The 10,478-nt window shown below is 40.6% G+C and overlaps 1 non-coding gene across 1 annotated transcript; it reads right to left on the reverse strand.

Annotated features, from left to right (window-relative positions):
• Positions 1–9,572: 9,572 nt before the first annotated feature.
• On the reverse strand, positions 9,573–9,679 carry LOC127099448 (small nucleolar RNA R71). The gene has a single exon (XR_007793948.1). It is a non-coding gene; the product is annotated as a small nucleolar RNA R71 (small nucleolar RNA).
• Between the last annotated feature and the right edge of the window lie 799 nt (positions 9,680–10,478).

The raw sequence follows: 10,478 nt of genomic DNA on the forward strand, positions 1-10,478 counted from the left end.
AATACGCGAAAGCGACAGTTCCTGTTAAATTAGTTCTTTTCAAAGTAGGAAACATTGCCCATAAGTAGCTCTATTAGCAAGTACTTGGATTATTAATTGATTACGTGAATTACATTCGACCCTATCTTTATTAATTAATCTTTATTCAACACTTTACTTTTCATTGCACACTCCAAAAACACTTATTTTGATTTCCTTTGATAAACACCATAACAACAAATAACGATAGATTGAGACTTGGTCTTTGTGGATTCGATAATCTTTTATATTACTCTGACGCGTTCGTATAATTGCGAAACACCGCAACAAGTTTTTGGCGCCGTTGTCGGTGTAACACCCTTCTAAAATACCCCAAATATTTAATTAAAATAACAACATATAAATCAGAGTAATCATGCAACTAAGGGTGTCACACATTTATTTCGCACCATTCGTCATACTATTTAGTCATGCTCATTATTTAACTCAAAACATAAAGTATTGCACAATACGCAGCGGATAGAGATCAAATCGATCATTCAAAACATGTAACATACTACATGTAAACTGGTTCAACAAACATCAACAACACAATTAAAATGTTCCCTCCCGATGTTACATCTATCAGAGCATGACCCACTAAGGAGACTACACTAGACTCCAAGCATTAGCTTCTACTCAATCACTGCTCGTTACCTGAAAAATAGTTGTAAGGGTGAGTTCCTCAATCGATATAATAAGCATTATAGAATATAATGTCATGTTAAGTAATTTAACACATTAATCACCCTAATCGTATCACACATTCAGTAACGGCACATCAACTCAAATATCATACTCAATATCAACACAATTCATACTCATGCTCAATGCCAACACAACACACGTATAACATTGGAATACACCCATTCATATTATACACTACACATATATTATGCAATGAGACTCCATGCATGCGGTACCGACTATTCGTGAACATATAGTTCAACTTCACCGACCAAATCCAGGTACGGCTACCAAGCTCACCAGTCCCACTCATTTGAGACCTAGTGACTCACATCACTAATTCCTCACCATGGGAATTAGCTACCACCCCAAGGGCCATGCTATGCACGCTAATTCACCTAGCATGCAAACATCAAAAACAGTCCAAATGACTAACATCACTAATTCCTCACCATGGGAATTAGCTACCACCATAAAGGCCACATTATGCACGCTAATCACCTAGCAATGCAACATCACAACAATAATCCACAATGGACCGATGCTCACTCTCTAAGCCATAAAACAGTCCATTCGCAACATATGCATAACATACACATTCACAACATTATGCATACCATCATACATTATCAACACATGTATCAACACATCATATCATGTCAAATAATTAAACACAGTATTAGCACACTCTACTAATACCTATACTGCTCAAAACAGCGGGAAATAATCCCTACTATATCACACACCGATATAGGCAACCATCAATTAGGCACACAATATTTTAATTAACAATTTTTCCACTCCGCAACAGTGTTAACCGGTTAACGCCCTGGGTTAACCGGTTAACGCAGCACAAACACACTTTCTGGCAAAACGCAACAGTGTTAACCGGTTAACGCCCTGGGTTAACCGGTTAACGCAGACAAAACAGCAGTTTTTCACAATTTATAACAGTGTTAACCGGTTAACACCCTGGGTTAACCGGTTAACGCAAGACAGAAAGTTGTTCCTGCGCTAACACAAAGCAGAATGCAGAATTCTCCGCATTTTCCGCCGTTGGAGGACTTCCGGACCTCCGATTCTAATTCCGTAAAAAGCTACACGTCCAGAAATTTACGACACACACCATTATCGATTCAATTACAGTTTTCACACGACTTATTCATCATAATTTCTCAGCATTCCAAATCCCAATTAGGGTCAATTCAACGGTTTATCACTAACCGGTTAACGCAAGACAGAAAGTTGTTCCTGCGCTAACACAAAGCAGAATGCAGAATTCTCCGCATTTTCCGCCGTTGGAGGACTTCCGGACCTCCGATTCTAATTCCGTAAAAAGCTACACGTCCAGAAATTTACGACACACACCATTATCGATTCAATTACAGTTTTCACACGACTTATTCATCACAATTTCTCAGCATTCCAAATCCCAATTAGGGTCAATTCAACGGTTTATCACTACCCATTACATGCTAACCCATAATACCCATTAAACGACGATAAACCCCCCTTACCTGATTAATCCGGCAATCTTTGAGCTTCAAGCTTTTTTTCTCTTCTCCAACCTTTGCCCTTGCTCTTCCTCTTTGCCCTTTCTCCACTTTCCACTTTTCAGCCGCTTCTCTGTTTCACGTAAAAACTCTTTTTACCAAATGGGATTCTTTTTCCTTATTTCACACTTATATATTTTCCAATAATTATTATTCCAAAATAATAATAATAATAACCCAATAATTCCAATTATTTAACTAAATTAATAAATATAATATTAATTTAAATCAAATAATTATCTTATTTTTATTGGGGTGTTACAACTCTCCCCCACTAAAAGAGTTTTCGTCCTCGAAAACATACCTCAAGCGAATAATTCCGGATAAGACTCCTTCATCTGACTCTCAAGTTCCCAAGTCACATTGCCACCTGCTGGTCCTCCCCAAGCTACCTTCACCAAGGCAATCTCTCTACCCCGCAACTGCTTCAACTCTCGATCCTCGATCCTCATAGGTGATGTTTCAACAGTCAGGTTATCTCTCACATGTACATCATCTACTTGGACTACATGCGACGGATCAGGAATGTACCTCCTCAACTGAGACACATGAAACACCTCATGCAAATTCGCAAGTGACGGCGGTAAAGCGATACGATAGGCTACCTCCCCTATCCTCTCCAAAATCTGATAAGGACCAATAAATCGAGGTGTCAACTTCCTCGACTTCAAAGCTCGACCAACTCCAGTTATCGGAGTAACACGAAGAAACACATGATCTCCCTCTTGGAACTCAAGTGACTTCCTCCTCTTGTCGTGATAACTCTTCTGACGACTCTGAGCAATTCTCATCTTCTCCTGAATCATCTTAATCTTTTCCGTGGTTTGTTGAACAATCTCCGGTCCAACCACAGCACTCTCACCGGACTCATACCAACATAAAGGTGTCCGACATCTCCTACCATACAAAGCTTCAAACGGTGCCATACCAATGCTCGAATGAAAACTATTGTTGTAGGTAAACTCAATCAAAGGCAAATAACAATCCCAAGCACCTCCCTTTTCCAAAACACAAGCTCTCAAAAGATCCTCTAATGACTGAATCGTCCTCTCAGTCTGACCATCAGTCTGCGGATGATATGCAGAACTCAATCTCAGCTTAGTTCCCAAAGCCTTCTGCAAACCTTCCCAGAACTTCGATGTAAATCTAGGATCTCTGTCCGAAACAATACTCGACGGAATACCATGCAAACTTACAATTTTCTCAATATACAACTCGGCTAATCTCTCTAACGGATAATCCATTCTGATCGGAATGAAATGAGCCGATTTCGTCAATCTGTCAACAATCACCGAAATGGCTTCAAAATTCTTAATTGTCCTCGGCAAACCAGACACAAAATCCATACTGATACTATCCCACTTCCACTCTGGAATAGTCAACGGTTGCATTAGCCCAGACGGCTTCTGATGCTCAATCTTTGACTTCTGACAAGTTAAACAGGAATAAACAAAACTCGCAATTCTCTTTTCATTCCCGGCCACCAAAATAACTTCTTCAAATCATGGTACATCTTCGTAGCTCCAGGATGAATACTCAGGCCACTACGATGTCCTTCCTCAAGAATACTCTTCTTAAGTTCGGTAACATCCGGAATACACACCCGATTACCAAATTTCAAAACACCATTCTCATCAACTCTGAATTCACCACCTTGACCTTGATTCACTAGAGTCAAGTTATCAACCAAAAGCACATCGGATTTCTGACCCTCTCTAATCTCATCCAGAATACCACTCGTTAACTTCAACATTCCCAATTTAACACTATTGTGAGTACTCTCACACACTAAACTCAAGTCTCTAAACTGCTCAATTAAATCCAATTCCTTAACCATTAACATAGACATATGCAATGATTTCCGACTCAATGCATCAGCCACTACGTTTGCTTTACCCGGATGGTAATTCAACCCAAAGTCATAATCCTTCAGAAACTCTAACCATCTCCTCTGTCTCATATTCAGCTCTTTCTGATCAAACAAATACTTTAAACTTTTATGGTCACTGAAAACCTCAAATCTTGACCCGTACAAGTAATGCCTCCATAACTTCAGAACAAATACCACAGCTGCCAACTCTAAATCGTGTGTCGGATAGTTCCTTTCATGAATCCTCAGTTGTCTCGAAGCATAGGCTACAACCTGCTTATTCTGCATCAAAACACCACCCAAACCCAACAATGAAGCATCACAGTAAACCTCAAATAATTCCGACGGACTTGTTAATATCAGGATAGGAGCAGTAGTCAACCTTCTCTTTAACTCTTGGAAACCTTCTTCACATTTTGAGTCCCAAACAAACGCTTGCCCCTTCCTAGTCAACATCGTCAACGGTAACGCCAACTTAGAGAATCCTTCAATGAACTTCCTATAATAACCTGCAAGTCCAAGAAAACTCCTTATCTCAGAAACTGACTTCGGAGCTTCCCACTTAGATACTGCTTCTATCTTAGAAGGATCAACAGCAACACCACCTCTTGAAATCACATGACCAAGAAAACTAACCTCTTCTAACCAAAACTCACACTTGGACAGTTTAGCAAATAACTTCTTTTCTCGTAGAACTCCTAAAACCACTCTCAAATGCTCAGCATGCTCTTCTTCAGATTTCGAATACACCAAAATGTCATCAATAAACACCACAACAAACTTGTCTAGGTACGGATGGAAAATCTTATTCATATACTCCATGAATACTCCAGACTCATTAGTCACACCAAAAGGCATTACAGAATACTCATAATGTCCATACCTTGTTCTGAAAGCAGTCTTCTGAATATCCTCAGTCTTCACACGTATCTGATGATATCCCGACCTCAAATCTATTTTGCTGAACACACTCGCACCAACTAACTGATCCATCAAGTCATCAATCCTCGGCAAAGGATACCGATTCTTGATCGTCACTTTATTCAGTTGCCTGTAGTCCACACACAACCTCATAGTACCTTCTTTCTTCTTAACCAATAACACTGGTGCACCCCACGGTGACACACTCGGACGAATAAATTTCTTATCCAACAGATCTTCCAACTGACTCTTCAATTCAGCTAACTCAACAGCAGACATACGGTACGGAGCCATCGATATCGGTCTAGTACCAGGTATCAAATCAATCGAGAATTCAACTTCACGCTCTGGCGGCAATTCATTCACTTCTTCAGGAAACACATCAGGAAAATCACACACCACGGCTAGATCACAAATCACCAGTTTATCTTTAGCCTCCAAAGTCGCTAACAGCATAAACAACCCTGCTCCATCTACTATTGCCTCATTCACCTGCCTTGCTGATAGAAACAAACTCTTTCCTTCCTCAATCTCAGGAAAGATCACAGTCTTATCAAAACAGTTGATATAAACTCGGTTAAACACCAACCAGTTCATACCCAGGATAACATCAATCTGCACTAGTGGAAGACACACAAGGTCCATCCCAAAGTCTCTACCAAAAATACTCAAAGGACAATTTAAACAAACTGAAGTAGTAGTCACTGAACCCTTCGCAGGAGTATCAATCACCATACTTCCATGCATCTCAGATATCTCTAACTTAAGTTTCACAGCACAGTCCAAGGATATAAAGGAATGAGTAGCACCGGTGTCAATAATAGCTACAAGAGGAAAGCCATTAATATAACACGTACCTCGGATCACACGATCGTCTGCAAAAGTCTCAGAACCCGATAAAGCAAAGACCTTGCCTCCCGACGGATTCTCTTTCTTCGGCTTAGGACACTGTGGGCTAATATGACCCACCTCTCCACAGTTGAAACAAGTCATAGTCTTCAACCGGCACTCTGCAGCCAAGTGACCACCTTTGCCACACTTGAAACACTTCTTCTCAGCACTGGTACACTCGTGGAAACGATGTCCAGCCTGGCCACATCTGTAACACTTAGCAGGGGCACTGGAGTCTCCCCCACTAGGTCTCTTCATTCCACTCTGTCTCTGGAAACCCTTGCCAGCTGCATATGGTTTCCCACGATCATTCTGATTCTTGCCTTTCCTATCAACCCTCTGCTGATAGTTCTCCGCTCTGGCTTTGGTATCCTGTTCAAAAATCCTGCAACAGTCAACCAGATCAGAAAACACTCTAATCCGCTGATACCCAATAGCCTGCTTGATCTCGGGACGTAACCCGTTCTCAAACTTCACACATTTTGAGAATTCCCCAGTAGCCTCATCATAGGGAGTGTAATACTTTGACAACTCTGTGAACTTAGCAGCATACTCAGTAACAGACCGATTGCCCTGCTTCAATTCTAAGAACTCTATCTCTTTCTTTCCTCTAACATCCTTTGGAAAATACTTCCTCAGGAATCTCTCTCTGAACACAGCCCAAGTGATCTCAGCATTCCCTGCAGATTCCAACTCAGTGCGTGTAGCAACCCACCAATCATCTGCTTCCTCTGACAGCATATGCGTACCGAACCTGACCTTCTGGTTATCGGCACACTCAGTCACCCGGAAGATCCTCTCGATCTCCTTCAACCACTTTTGAGCGCCATCTGGATCGTATGCTCCCTTGAACATTGGAGGATTGTTCTTCTGGAACTCACTCAGTTGACGAGCAACTCCCATTCCCACAACATTCGGATTTCCTCCAAGTACTCCAGCTAGCATACCCAGAGCCTCAGCAATCGCAGCATCGTCTCTACCTCTTCCAGCCATCTCTATTCTGAAAACCCAACAAGCTAAAACAATAAGTACTGATAGGGTTACACAACACCTATCCCGTACAGGGGAAACAGAATAATTACGACTCGACTCGACCGACTATGCTCTGATACCACTAATGTAACACCCTTCTAAAATACCCCAAATATTTAATTAAAATAACAACATATAAATCAGAGTAATCATGCAACTAAGGGTGTCACACATTTATTTCGCACCATTCGTCATACTATTTAGTCATGCTCATTATTTAACTCAAAACATAAAGTATTGCACAATACGCAGCGGATAGAGATCAAATCGATCATTCAAAACATGTAACATACTACATGTAAACTGGTTCAACAAACATCAACAACACAATTAAAATGTTCCCTCCCGATGTTACATCTATCAGAGCATGACCCACTAAGGAGACTACACTAGACTCCAAGCATTAGCTTCTACTCAATCACTGCTCGTTACCTGAAAAATAGTTGTAAGGGTGAGTTCCTCAATCGATATAATAAGCATTATAGAATATAATGTCATGTTAAGTAATTTAACACATTAATCACCCTAATCGTATCACACATTCAGTAACGGCACATCAACTCAAATATCATACTCAATATCAACACAATTCATACTCATGCTCAATGCCAACACAACACACGTATAACATTGGAATACACCCATTCATATTATACACTACACATATATTATGCAATGAGACTCCATGCATGCGGTACCGACTATTCGTGAACATATAGTTCAACTTCACCGACCAAATCCAGGTACGGCTACCAAGCTCACCAGTCCCACTCATTTGAGACCTAGTGACTCACATCACTAATTCCTCACCATGGGAATTAGCTACCACCCCAAGGGCCATGCTATGCACGCTAATTCACCTAGCATGCAAACATCAAAAACAGTCCAAATGACTAACATCACTAATTCCTCACCATGGGAATTAGCTACCACCATAAAGGCCACATTATGCACGCTAATCACCTAGCAATGCAACATCACAACAATAATCCACAATGGACCGATGCTCACTCTCTAAGCCATAAAACAGTCCATTCGCAACATATGCATAACATACACATTCACAACATTATGCATACCATCATACATTATCAACACATGTATCAACACATCATATCATGTCAAATAATTAAACACAGTATTAGCACACTCTACTAATACCTATACTGCTCAAAACAGCGGGAAATAATCCCTACTATATCACACACCGATATAGGCAACCATCAATTAGGCACACAATATTTTAATTAACAATTTTTCCACTCCGCAACAGTGTTAACCGGTTAACGCCCTGGGTTAACCGGTTAACGCAGCACAAACACACTTTCTGGCAAAACGCAACAGTGTTAACCGGTTAACGCCCTGGGTTAACCGGTTAACGCAGACAAAACAGCAGTTTTTCACAATTTATAACAGTGTTAACCGGTTAACACCCTGGGTTAACCGGTTAACGCAAGACAGAAAGTTGTTCCTGCGCTAACACAAAGCAGAATGCAGAATTCTCCGCATTTTCCGCCGTTGGAGGACTTCCGGACCTCCGATTCTAATTCCGTAAAAAGCTACACGTCCAGAAATTTACGACACACACCATTATCGATTCAATTACAGTTTTCACACGACTTATTCATCACAATTTCTCAGCATTCCAAATCCCAATTAGGGTCAATTCAACGGTTTATCACTACCCATTACATGCTAACCCATAATACCCATTAAACGACGATAAACCCCCCTTACCTGATTAATCCGGCAATCTTTGAGCTTCAAGCTTTTTTCTCTTCTCCAACCTTTGCCCTTGCTCTTCCTCTTTGCCCTTTCTCCACTTTCCACTTTTCAGCCGCTTCTCTGTTTCACGTAAAAACTCTTTTTACCAAATGGGATTCTTTTTCCTTATTTCACACTTATATATTTTCCAATAATTATTATTTCAAAATAATAATAATAATAACCCAATAATTCCAATTATTTAACTAAATTAATAAATATAATATTAATTTAAATCAAATAATTATCTTATTTTTGTTGGGGTGTTACAACGTCGGGGACCAATTTCGGCAAATTTCATTTCCTGTTGTTATATCGTTTAGACTTAGGCTATTTCCCGTCGGTCAATGCGAAGAACTCGCAGCACCGGAAGTTTAAGCTTAGTATACCCTCTGGCGGAACCTGAACGTTACGCTCGCGCACGTTTATTCTTTCATAGAATTAAGAGAGCTATGGCCGAAGATCAAAACCAAAGACCTCTTAAGGATTTCGCTCAACCATCTAACGAAGAACCTAGTTCTAGTATAGTAAACCCAACCATCCCAACTAATATTTTTGAACTTAAACCATCCCTGTTGCAACTAGTGCAACAGAGACAATTCATAGGTCTCACTACTGAGAACCCAAACCAACATTTAAAAATATTTCTTCAATTAGCAGATACTTTTAAAACCAATGGAGCTTCTCCTAAGGCAATACGTTTAAGATTATTTCCTTTTTCCCTCAGAGATAAAGCCCTATCATGGTTAGATTCCCTTCCACCCAATTCCATTACGACTTGGGATAACCTAAGAAGAGTATTCCTTGCTAGATATTTTCCCCCGAGTAGAACCGCCGTTCTCCGAAACCATATAACTAGATTTACCCAAAACCAAGGAGAATCGTTGTTCGAAGCTTGGGAGAGATATAAAGAGTTGTTACGAGCATGCCCACATCATGGTTTGGAAAATTGGTTAATCATTCAAACCTTCTATAATGGACTTCATTACAACACAAAGATGACCATCGACGCTGCCGCAGGCGGTGCTCTGATGAACAAACCTTATCCTGAAGCTAGTGCCCTCATCGAAGATATGGCTCAAAACCATCAATCATGGGGAGTCGAACGAGCGATAGTTGAGAAGAAGGAAGCCCAAGGAGGAGTGCATGAACTAATCTCTATAGACATGATGCAAGCTAAAATGGACGCATTAGCCCTCAAAGTCGAGCATATGTGCATAAACCCGAATACTGTAGCCGCAGTTTCATTGGATTGTGAGATATGTGGAACCAAAGGACACCAATCTGCAGAATACGGTCTATTAAACGAAACCCGCTATGAGCAAGTGAACTACACCCAAGGGAACCCATACTCGAATACCTATAACCATGGATGGAGGAATCACCCGAACTTCTCCTATAAAAACAATAACCTAATCCAAAATAATGCACCTCCGAGACCTAGTTATCAAGCCCCTAGATCAAATCAACCTATGCAACATGTACCACCAAAGCCGAGCCTTGAGAAAATTATGGAAAATTTTATCACCGCCCAAACCCAACAAAACAAGGAGTTCATGAACCAAAACATTCATGTTAACGAATTGATTACTCAGTTAGGAACCAAGGTTGACCAAATAGTTACTCATACCAAGATGCTTGAAACCCAGATCTCTCAGGTAGCTTTAAACCAAGCCCCTCAGACTACACCTGGAAGACAATTCCCTGGACAACCTCAACAAAATCCGAGAGGACAAGCCAAT

Source organism: Lathyrus oleraceus, chromosome 6 (assembly GCF_024323335.1).
Source record: "Lathyrus oleraceus cultivar Zhongwan6 chromosome 6, CAAS_Psat_ZW6_1.0, whole genome shotgun sequence".
Taxonomy (NCBI): Eukaryota; Viridiplantae; Streptophyta; class Magnoliopsida; order Fabales; family Fabaceae; genus Lathyrus; species Lathyrus oleraceus.